Source organism: Gracilinanus agilis, chromosome 5 (assembly GCF_016433145.1).
Source record: "Gracilinanus agilis isolate LMUSP501 chromosome 5, AgileGrace, whole genome shotgun sequence".
Lineage (NCBI taxonomy): Eukaryota > Metazoa > Chordata > Mammalia > Didelphimorphia > Didelphidae > Gracilinanus > Gracilinanus agilis.
In genome coordinates, this window is record NC_058134.1 from 72,212,289 (window position 1) to 72,225,146 (window position 12,858).

Sequence of the window (12,858 nt, forward strand, 5' to 3'; positions counted from 1 at the left end):
AGGAATGGCTGGATGATGCCAAAAGCACTAAAACACAACATCTCTAGCTTTTTTCATGGATCTTCATATAAAATGATTCAAACATCTTGAACTGGATGTCTGGTAGACATTTTAAACTCAATATATTAAAAACAGAACTTATTATCTTTCTCCCTAAACCCTGCACTGACTGACAAAACCCCCCACCTCCAACTTCCCCATTACTGTAGAGGGCAACATCATGCTCCCAGGCTCTAGGGTTTATAACCTAGGACTCATCCTCAATTCCTCACTATCTCTCATTTCTTATATCCAAGCTGTTGCCAAAGCCTATTGATTTCGCTTTTGGAATATCTCTCAGTTATAGCTCTTTCCCTCTTCTGGCATGAACACTCCTCAAGTGTAGGCTCTCATCCATTCATGCTTGAGTGATGATAGCCTACTGGTGGTTCTGCCTGCCTTAGGTCTCTTCTTACTCTAATCCAGTGGTTCCCAGACTTTTTTGGCCTACAGAAAAAATATTACTTAGCCCCCTGGAAATTATTTTTTTTAATTTTAATAGCAATTAATAGGAAAGATAAATGCACCTGTGGCCATCACTGCCCCACCTGGATCACTGCAGCACCCACCAGGGGGCGGTGGCACCCACTTTAGGAATCACTGCTCTAATCCACTAAAGTGCAGGCTTCACCATGTTTTCCGGCTTCTCATATTTCCTACCTACCCTAATTCCAGTGGCTCCTATTGCCTCCAGGAGCAAATACAAAATGCTCTGTTTAGCAGTCAAAGCTTTTCAAGAGTAGCCCCCTCACACCTTTTCAGCCTTCTTAGACTTTACTTCCCAAAGTGAAGAACAAAGAACACCCTCACTGATCTAGTGACACTGGCAATCCTACCTGTTCAATGAACAAGACATCTATCCCTCAGCTCCAAGAATTGTCTTTGGCTTTCCCTCATGCCTCTAATGCTCTCTCTCCTCCCTGACATCCTTTAAGTCCCAATTAAAATTCTATCTCCCCCACCCCATCTTAATCCTAATGCCTTCTCTCTGTTAATTATTCCGATATATACCTTGCTTTGTACATACCTATATTTGCATCTTGTCTCCTACATTAGATTGTAAGCTCCTTTTGTATCCCCAGCACTTAGCACAGTGCCTGGAACACAGCAGGTACTTAACAAATATTTATTGATTGATGATTAAAAGGCTTATATGAACCGATGCCAAGCAAAGTATTTATGCTATAATATCACTATTTTTAAAATGATAAAATTTTAAAAATCTTCATAAACTAGTGAAGAAAGAAATGAGTAGAACCAGGTACCTAATTTATATGACAAAAATGCTATAAAAACAAAGAACATCGAAATCCATAAAAACTATGATCAGTACAATGACCAATCATGATTCTAGAGGACTAAAGATAAAATATACAATCTATTTTTAAGAAGTGATAGAATTAATGTATGGAATAAGACAGATGTCATATATATGCTATATTCATATACGCATTTGTAAATATGTGTGTATAATTTTTCATATTGTATTTCCATCCATTACATCTATTTCTGTCCATTCCAGCATCTGCCACTGTGCCTTGAGGTTTTTTTTGGCAACATGGAGTTATGATTTTAGTGTACAGGGGTCTATTGTATTTGTTATTGTTTTTAAACTCTTGCCTTCTGTATTAGAATGGATGTGAAGTATCTGATTCCAAAGCAAAAGGAAGGTAAATAGGCAATTGGGGGTACATGACCTGCCCAGGTACACACAGTTCTGCAGATATGGATAACGTATTAAGCCCTCATTCTGTACAAAGCACTATTCTAAGCAGGGAGGATACAAATAGAAAAGCAAAGCAGTCCCTGCTCTGAAGGAGCTCACATTCTAACAGGGACCCCAACACACGTAAGATTTCAGCTGCAAGTCAGATGGAAGAGTCCAATGGTCCTTGGTGTGTGGTGGCAGAACAGGTTGTCATACCTCTTCTTTAATAAAAATCATATCCACTCTGATATTGAGCCATTTGACAGTGCCAAGCACTTTGGTGATGAGAACTTTTTTTCTTTTCCATATCTTTAATAGTGGTGGCTGCTTTCCAATATAGCAAAACAAATCTTCTACCCCTGAAAATAATATAATTAAAATGATTTTTTTTCTTTCACTTCTTTGGTTTTCATGTCTTCTAAGTAATCTGGTGAAATGATACAATAAGAACATTCTGAGTTTCAGTTGGTAGTAAGAGTGATCACCATTGTTTCAAAGAGGGCAGTTAGTTAGGCAAATTTCTTATATAGTTTAGCCTCATTAATTCAGACCTCCCTAAATTGGAATATGTGGTCATTCCCATAGGAACATTTGTATTGTGAAAAAGGGTCTGCTAAGGAAATTAGCAGAGTAATCAGGATGACTTGGGGGAATATTAACCCTACTTAAGGAAGAAAACTATTTAGAAACAAAGAACAGATGTGTTCATTACAAATTATTTCTTATTCATTAAAGCAGGTCCCCTAACAGACACGACTAATGGCAAGTTAGGAAGTTAGTTAGAGCAACTTTTGTTTGCTTTTGAAAGTAATAAATCTATCTTTAGATAAAACTCTTAGCAGTCAATCGAAATTCAGACTTTTTACTAATTCATACTAGACATTTCCTGTTCATCCAAATTACGGAGGTCTATTGTATTTGTTGTTGTTTTTAAACTCTTGCCTTCTGTATTAGAATAGATGCGAAGTATCTGATTCCAAAGCAAAAGAAAGGTAAATAGGCAATTGAGGGTACATGACCTGCCCAGGTACACACAGTACAGGGAGTCTATTGTTATACCTTTAAGTGTAGTGATATTGGGGAAAAAAACACAAATGTGGAAGATGTTCATCATTTTGGCCCTTGTAAAGAAAAATAATCACTAAAGTAAATACTTTATGTGGACATCAGATATGTCTTTCACCTGAAAATGAACTTTCCAGACTAAAGAGGTCAGTGGACTGACCTATTTTGTGGTCAGTCCAAGCAGAACACCGTGGTTCAAACATCTTAATGTGGAGAAATCATGGTGGCACAGCGTCTAGTTGTTATGGCCAGCTTCCCAGAGGCTAGGGTTTTCTAGTGAAGCACCAAGTCATTTCAAGACACGTTTCCTACCACCCACCCTGAGACAGGCAATAAATGAAAACTCCATTTCTAGCCTCTTTCACCTAACCTGGCTCATCTAGCACGGGACCCCTTGCACCTCTTAAGCTGCTAGCAGCAAGTTATTTTCTGAAATCCATGGAACAAACAGAAATATCTATGCTTGAACTAAGGTTCTGGAAAGGAGATGGGATCAACCTTCAAATTTATTCCAAATGCCAACCCCGAGAAGAGGGAGGAAAGATTCTTTTAGGACCATTTTCCTAGCATCAGCATAATTTGAGCCATTTATAATTTTCTTCACTTTCATATGACAGGATGTTTCAAAAGAAAATGCTATTCGTATGATAATCCCATCTCCGTACAATCCAACCATCAAACTGCTATTTTAAAATTTTATCTTCCTTTCTCTTCCCTCATTCCCACCTTAACCCCCAAAACTTTTGTGTACTCTGTTATTTTAGGACAACTCTAGGAACAAACAATATTACAGGGCTTTATAACAGTAACAAATAGGTAGGTTATAATCGTGAAAGTTTATAAGCATCCTGTAGGTGCTCTTATCTCCATTTTATAAATGAGATAGGTACTATTGTTGTTCAGTCATTTTGAATCATGTCCATCTCTTTCATGACCCCATTTTGGGGTTTTCTAGGCAAAGATACTGGAGTGCTTTGTCATTTCCTTCTCCAGCTCATTTTACAGTTGAGGAAACTGAGGCAAACAGGGTTTAAGCAATTTCCCCAAGGTCACACAGCTAATAAATGCCCGAGGCCAGATTTAAACTCATGTCTTCCAGATTCCAAGCCCTGTGATCCATCCACTGTGTCACTTAGCTGCTATAATTATCTGTATTTTAAAGATGAGCCATCTGAGGCTGGAAAAAAAGACTAAATGACTTTCCCAAGTCACACAGCTGATACCTATCTGAGGCAGATTTGAACTCAAGTTCTTCCTGAGTCCAAGTGTAACATACCTACACCCTATACTACTTGACATCTGCCTTCTTATGAGAAGTACTTATGTATATTATCTCATTTGAGTCTTACAACTCATTTAATGCCTATGCGACCTCAAGAAAGCTCCATAATCGCATTGAACCTCAGTTTCCTTATCTGTAAAATCAGGAGGTAAGGCTCAATACTCTCTGAGGGCTCTTCCATTAGTCAACCACAGTCTGAGAGGGATAATTTAGTTTGCACGATGGATAGAGTGCTAGCCCTGGAATCAGAAAGATCTGAATTCAAATCTTGCCTCACTCAGTCATGAGCTGTGTGACCTAGGGCAAGTCACTTAGCTGCTATTTGCCTCAGTTTCTTCTATTGTAGAAAGAAGATAACAACAGCTACCTCCCAGGGTTATTGTGTGAATCAAATGAGATAATGTTTGTAAAACTCTTAGCAAAGCACCTCCTAGTACATAGTAGGCACTATATAAATGCTCTCTATTATTGTTATTATTATTATTATTTTATTTTATTTTATTTTATTATTAAGGGCACAAACAGAAGGAACAATAAAATGAAACTAATATTTCATAAGTATAATGAAAAAGCTTGGCTCTTAAGAAGAGTGGCAAAAATGGACCTCTCCCTTCCACCAGAGATGGATAATTATGGTTGTGGAATATTACATATTCTTGGTAACATTTGTGAAACTGTTTCTTTTTTTTCTTTTCTTTTTAAAAATCTTTGTTACAGTGATGAGGTGAGGAGGGAAGAGAGACTCAGAAATGAATGCATCGTAACTGCAAAAAAATGTTTAAAGAAGAAAGCTGGAATCTAAAGTCAGAAAGATATTTTGGGAATAGAAACCAAAGTAATTACCAGGATTGAATAAAATTGGGAGAAAAGAGATGTGGTCTGTGTGCCAAATTGAAGGAGTGATAGGAGAATGATAGTATGGTCTCAGTTCCACAGAGTTCATGTAATTTGCCACCCTTAGTTTCCTATGAACCTACTACTGAGGAGAAGCATCACTTTTTAGGAACAAGGCTGTCACTAAGAGGTGGCTGATGCCATTTTCTGGATAATTCATTCAAAACTAACCTATCATCAGGGAAAGAGAAACTCTGACCCAAGTTACATGAATTCAGTTCTTCATTGATAGATTTATTTTTCTGCTTTGCTTTGTCAAAAGTGCTCTGTTTGGCATTCAATGCCTTTATAGCCTGATCCTCTCCTGTCTTTTCAGTTTTCTTACATCATACTTTCCAATACATAATCTTTGATCCAGTGACACTGGCATCCCGACTGTTTAATGAACAAGACACCCCATCTCTCCACTTGGGGAATTTTCTATGACTGTTCCCCAGGCTACTCTGCCTCCTCTGCTCTAACTACTGACCTCCCCAATTTCCTTTAAGTCCTAACTAAAATCTTACTTTCTAAAGAAAGTCTTCCCCAACCCCTCTGAATTTCAGTGTTTTCTCTCTCAATTATTTATTCTGTGTATAGCTTGTTTTGTATATATTTGTTTTCATGTTGTCTTGCCCATTAGATTATAAGATCCATGAGGGCAGAGACTATTTTTTTGTCTTTTTGTCTACCCAGCCATTAGCACAATGCTTGCAACATAGTAGGAGATGAATAAATATTGATTGGTTGGTTTTCTATATGAAGAGAATCTAAAAGGGATTTATACAAGCAATAGTTTCTTTTGTGATAAGAGTGCTTTTAATTCTCCAAATTAGTTATGCATATAGGTAGATGTACCTTTAAGAACATATCAAATATTCTTTCTTCATAAGATTCATGACTTCATAAGTGTTTGCATTTCTTTCATAGAGGCAAGTCACAAACTCTCCAAACCTTAGGAAAATGCCCTTCAGGAATTATGTGAGCAAGTTAATAATCATTTAGCAGCTAACTCTCTAGCAATGAATCTCTCCTGATTTAGCTAGATTTGTTCTTGGAACAACAAACACACAATATGTTGCTGGACCAATACGTCACACAAGTTCAGAATTGGAGAGAATCTCAGTGGCCATTTTGTATAACTCATACCATAACATCTTAGTTTTTCTTTCAAGATTTTTATTATATATTAGTCTGTTTACTCTATATTAGTTCATCCATATATACAATTCAATTTCTCAGGTTTTTCTGAATCCATCCCTTTTATCATTTCATACAAAAATAATATGCGATTATATTCCTATATACTACATTTTTGTAGTAATTTTCAAATATATGGGCACACTTTGAGGTTTCAGTTCTTTGCCAAAACAAAAAAGTATTGAAGTAAAAATGTTTGTACATATATGTTCTTTCCTTTTTTTTTATTTTTCTTTTATCTCTTTGAGATACATGACTATTAGTAATATTGCTTAGTCCAAATAGGTCAAGTATTTGGTGATGAAGGCATTTTGAAGTCTCTTTCACTCTCATGACAATTAATCTTTGCTGGTTAAACTTTTAAATAAAATTATTGTAGTCTGTGTCTGTGTCATTTCTTCTGTCTTTGTCTCATTTTTATTATCAATAACTTTTAAGTAGGTCAGATTGGAGTTGATTGCATTACATACTATTCTGGTTTTCTCCATGTCACTCTTTTTTAAGCTTTGTTACTAATATTAATGATTTCTCTAATAATTTGGGAATCTAAATGACTTTGGACAACTGATTCAAAAATTATTTATACCTTAGGAACCTATCTTTTCTTGTCTGTTATGATGTAATTGATTTTTTATTTTACTTTTGCATAATACATAAATTGATGTAGAACTAGTATGTCACAGAACTTCAGAGTTGGAAGAGTCACAGTGGCCATTGAATATAATCCACATTTGAGAAGGAATTCTAACATACTTGACAATGTGGTCATCCAGATTCCGAAGACTTCTATGAGGAAGAATTCACTACCTCCAGAAGTAGCCTATTCTTACTGAACATTTTTTCGTTTTCATGAGTAAATTTTCAGATGTACCTTTGAGAACTCAGGGATATCTCAGGGCTAAGATGAGATGGTGAAGAGGGCTCCAATGAAGGTATAAAAACCTGATTTACAAAAGAAGTAAATTAGGGAGGAATATTAGCACTACAAAAGTATTCAGAACCCATTCTTTTCTTAAGGAGACTGCAGAGTGGGTTTTAAATTGGAGTCACATGGAATTTTCAGAATCACAATTCTTGTACAAAAAGAAGGAGGTTCATACAGTTAGAAAATGTGGGCACTTGGGCAACTGGAGACTCTTTTCCTATTGGGTTTCATCTCTTTAAGTAGGTATAGGAATCCAAAGTTTTCCCTGGCTCTAATTAACCATAAATTAATAAGGTCTCATAGTACAGGGCTGCACTGTAGAACCCTGAGCTTGACTTCTGGACTTGGAGCTCGATTCAACTTCTTCTCTGTGCCAAATCATTACAATATGCAAGGCTGTGCCTTCTACTGTACCTCTTTTGTTCAAGGGGACTGTAAGTGGCATTTTATTTAAACAATAATGACTGGTGGAGAGGGCATTTCCTAATAGCTAATGACCAACTGGAGGAATTGAAGGCCTGAGGCAATGCATATAATATGCTATTAAACTTGGAAATTTAAAAACGTAAAGAAAAAATAATTACCTTTTTATGCATGTTGCCATGGAGACGGAGTTTTGTTTATGGTTCCCGTCTTTTCCTAGAGGTTAAAGACCAATCCAGGGACCAATAGGAAGTAAGGACTTCAATCTCAATGTTCCATTCACTTTATAATGTTTGACATTACCTAGTTAGTGTGTATTTCTTTAAGAAGGTACACTTTGCCATTGAAATAGGGTAAGTAGCATGTGATATGGCCTGTCATAATAAGTATTCATATTTTATTGAACAGTTTGGCGATCAGTATTTAAACTCAGTTATCTTTGTAGATAATCAAGTTTCAATCCTACAGAGTTGCAGGAACTTTCAAAACATTCTTTCTTTTCCCCAAGAATTATCCATTTTTTTTCACCCCTTAATTGTGCACACATATTTTATGTATTAGTGCCAGAAACACTTTTTCAGTCAGTTCTATTATTGTAGCACATAGTTCAGAGATGAATATTTAGGCATAAGGGAGAAAAATATTAAGTCAACCTCATATTTCACATGGTAAATGTCTTCTCTGTTTTTTGGCTCTCAAAAGATTTATTTTTCTTTATACCTTTTAAGGGAAAAAGCATGATATGACACAGTGAAAAGCATTCTGGATATTGAGTAGAGAAACTGGGTTGGAATATCAATTACTACCTGTATAACTTTGGGCAAGTCACTTGCCCTTACCTGATTCCAGTTTCCCCATGTGTAAAATGAGGAGATTGCATAAAGTTCCCTTCAAGCTCTAAATCTGCTACCTTGAGAACTTTTAGGAAAAGGCTAGAACTTGAAAAAAAAAACAACCCAAAACCCCTTTTTTTTAAAGTTAGTTCCTTAATGCTATGTCCAAATTGTTATTTTAAAATCCTAATTATTAATACTCTTGGGAATTAAACAAGGAACTAATCTCATCTTTAACTTCAAAGCCTTCCTCAGTACATCTTTTACCAGAACCATTAGTAAGTTTCATGCCATTTTATTCTTCCCTCTACTCCCTTTTAGAGTTAATAGATTCAAATTATAAGCATTTATCATGCACTTAACATATATACAGGAAGAGAATAAAACAGGGACTGAATCTGTCATTTCATTGGTAACAGGAACTATTTACCAGTGAGGAAATTGTCTACTAATGCAAGCCATTTCTTTTCGGAGTGCTGGAGTCTTAGAATTTTGTCTCAAGCTTTGAGAGATTGTCTCTTGTCCCGAGTCAAACAAGTAGCATGTGCCAGAGGCTGGTCTTGAACTCAGATCTTGCTGGTTTCAAAGTTGGTTCTCTATTCACTAATAATGCTGCTTCTCTACTGCATATAGAACATTCTGGATTATGTGCATATGTATATATTGATGGGGAGGAGGAAGAAGGATGATTTCCTTGGGTGCAAAAATGAATAAAACAGACTACTTGAGTCAAAACAGATACACTTGGCAAGAGCTACAATGCAAACTATATCATACAATTATATAATGTGTAATCTAGCTCTCTATTTAACCAGATTTCCATTTATCAGGGCTATTTTTATTGTATCCTCACCTCTCTCCTCTCCCTCTCTCCATGTTTTATTTTTTCATATTATATATAGATACAATTTTAATAATAATTTTCTGACATTTTATGACCCATATTCTCTCTCTCCCTCCCATTCCTTCCTCCTTCCCAAGATGGCAGTAATATGGTATAGGTTGTACATTATCAGACAATACCTATTTCCATGTAAGTCATGTTGTGAAAGAAGATATACATATTTCATATTTATTTATTTATTTATTTATTTTACACCAGAGAAAAAAGTCATGTTGTCACAACATGACTTTTTTCTCTGGTGTAAAATAAATAAATAAATAGTTAGATAAATAAATATATATATATATATATATATATAAAAATTTTACACCAGAGAAAAATTCATGAATGAAATAAAGTGAAGACTAGTATACTTCAATATGCATTGAGACTCTGTCAATTCCTTCTATAGCAGCAGGTAGCCTTTTTCTTCATGAGTCCCTTGGAGTTGTCCTGGATCCATGTGCATTGCTGATAATAGTTAAGTCATTCACAGTTGATCATTGTACATTATTGCTATGACTGTGGACAACATTCTCCTGGTTTTGCTCACTTCACTTTAATGTACTTGTACGTGTTCTTAATTTTAATAATGAGAACTACATAGTGGGTTAAAATTGGAATCATGTGGAGCTTTTCAGAATCACAATTTTCATGTATAAAATGAAGGAAGTTCATACAGTTAGAAAATGGGAGATGCCTGGGCAATTGGAGAACTTTTTAGAGATCCACTTCATTTTGTATCACTTTATGTGTCTTCCCAAGTTTTTTTGTGATCATCTTGTTCATCATTCTCTCTCTCTCTCTCTCTCTCTCTCTCTCTCTCTCTCTCTCTCTCTCTCTATCTATCTATCTATCTATCTATCTATCTCTATCTCTATCTCTATCTCTCTTCCTTGCTCCTCTTCTAAACATTTGCAAGCAATAACATTGCACATATAATATAATATATTGGCCAGATTTGTTAACAAACTAGAGGACCCTGCAGACCCTTTTTCATAAGAGACTTTGGAAAGAGTCTCAAAAAGTCCTACTATATTGATTTTATACATTGAGATGTTGCACTGAGTGTAAGTGAATGTGAGCAGTATATGAAGCCATCACTAGAAGTCCAAATCAGATTCAGGACTGGTTACTGGGATGATGGAGCTACTTACACATTCTAACATCACAGATTAAGAAGATGTAGAATTTCGTTGCTGTTGTTCAGTCATTTTCAGTCATGTCTGACTCTTCATGACCTCATTTGGATTTTGCTTGGCAAAGATACTGGAGCGATTTGCCATTTTCCTTCTCCAGCTCATTTTATAAATGAGGAAACTGAGGCAAACAGGGTCAAGTGACTTGCCCAAAGCCACAAAGGTAGTATCTCTGATGAGTCTTCCTGTTTTCAGGATGGATGCTCTATCTACCTTGTTGAAATGTACAATAATAAATATCATCTAGCATTTATATAGCATTTAGCATGTGTAAGGCTCTTTACATGTTATTGAATTTGATCCTCAGAACAATCTGGTGAGGTGTTATTTTTATCCCCATTTTGAAAATGAGGAAACTGAGGTTGAGAGAGGGTCACACAAAGAGTAAGTGTTTGAGGCAAGATTAGAATTCAGGTCCTCCTGACTCCATACTTTATCCACTATGCCACCTAGCTTCCTAGAGAGGGCCACCCACAGAAATTATATTTAAATAAAATATTTATAATTCTAAAAGAACAATTTTAAACTGGCATCTAAGTTATAAAGCACTGCACAATCTCTCATATAAATCTGACAATAAATATGTTGTTGTTGTTGTTGTCGTCGTCATCGTCGTCATTTTTTAGTGGTGTCTGATTTTTTGTGACCCCATTTGGGATTTTTGGCAGAGACACTGGAGTGCTTTGCCACTTTCTTCTCCAATTCATTTTACAGATGAGAAAATGGAGGCAAACAGGGTTAAGTGACTTGTACAGGGCCTAGTGACTGAGGTTAGATTTGAACTCAGGTCTTCTTGACTCCAGTTCCAGTGCTCTATACACTGAACAGCTTAGTTGCCCAGGTATTTAAGTACTACAGGTATTATTATCTTCATTTTACAGATGAAAAAAACTGAGGCTGAGAGGTTAAATGATTTTTCCAGAGACATATAGGTAGCATATGTTTGAGATGAGATTTGAACCCAGGTCACTTATGACTCCATGTGTCTCCCTCTTTACACTGTTGCAAATGTTAAAAGATTCGATGAACAGAAACTGGCTAAGAAAAAGGAAAAAAGAACATTTTAGCTGAAAGAAATAGCATGGAAGCAAAGGCAACATGTTCCAGAGGAAAGCCACTGGAATTAGAGTCAGATCCCAGCTCTTATGCTTATTATCTGTAAAATCTGAGACAAATCACCACCTTTTGGGTCCTCAGTTTCTCCATTTTTAAATGAGAGTGTGAATGAATCAATTTGTAAGGATCTAATTCTAATTCTATGGTCAATGTCTGACAAGTCTTTGTAGGGAATAGATGACAAATTAGCTTGGACTTGAGTAAAAGAGGCTATCGAGGGGTCAGGAGAACTGAGGGTTGAAAGATATGTCAGGGATGGGGGCAGCTAGAAGACCTAAAGACTCAGAATGAATAAGTAAATACAGGAATGAATGAATGAATGCCTAATCACTAGGTGGAAGAAGTCATATTTGATGCAGAAAGTCACAAAGAATCCTTCTAGGATCTTAAGCAGAAATGTGACATGAAAAAAGCTGGACTTAAGCAACATCATCCAGCCAATGTGTGCACAATGGATTGGAGTGCCTGAAAACAGAGTGAGGGTGACCATCAACAAGCATTTAGTAAGTCCTTCCTATTTGCCAGTCACTGTCAGGCACCAGAGATACAAAGACAAAAGTGAAATTGCCCCAGCCCTCGAGGAGCTTCCATTTTATTGGGGAATATGATGTGTGTCTACTTCAATACAAGGTAATTTTGTGGGGGGAAGGCACTAGAGCAGCTGGGGGGATCAGGAAAGGGTTTATGTAGGAGGTGATACTTGAGCTGAGCTGAAATGAACACCTCATCAGATGAGGTGATGAGGTGCTAAAATAGGCAAGTGGACAGCAAAGGAGAAGTAAGCCAGAGGACTGGATTCTTCACAAACTGAACAAATCAGTCTGAATATTGGCAACCCACATTTAAGGGTGCTTTCCAAAATACTTTATAGACATAATCTTATTTTGATCCTCATGACAAGCCTGGCGATAGGTAGTACAAATATTTTTATCCCCAGCTTACAGATAAGAAAAGTGAGGTTCAGAAAAAGGGAAAAAAATGTTCAATCACACAGCTGGAAAGGCTGATGAAATTCAAACCCAGGTTTTCCAGCTGCAAATCCCATGTGCTCCCAACTCCATCATGCTGAAAAGTTGGCTATATTTGAATTCTTCTGACATTCTAACAAGCTAGCAGGATTTCTCTTAGTGGAAAACTCTGGGATGAGGTAGCGATATTTTTGAAGGGCAGAGAAAAAGTCTTGTTGCATGTATTTTAGACCTTGAAATAACCCAATGAGCCAAACGCAGGGTTGGTTTTTGTATGGCTTTGAAGTGAGTCCCTTGACTGTGGATAAATCAATTATAAGAGTAGAGTAGAAGAAGGGAGAGGC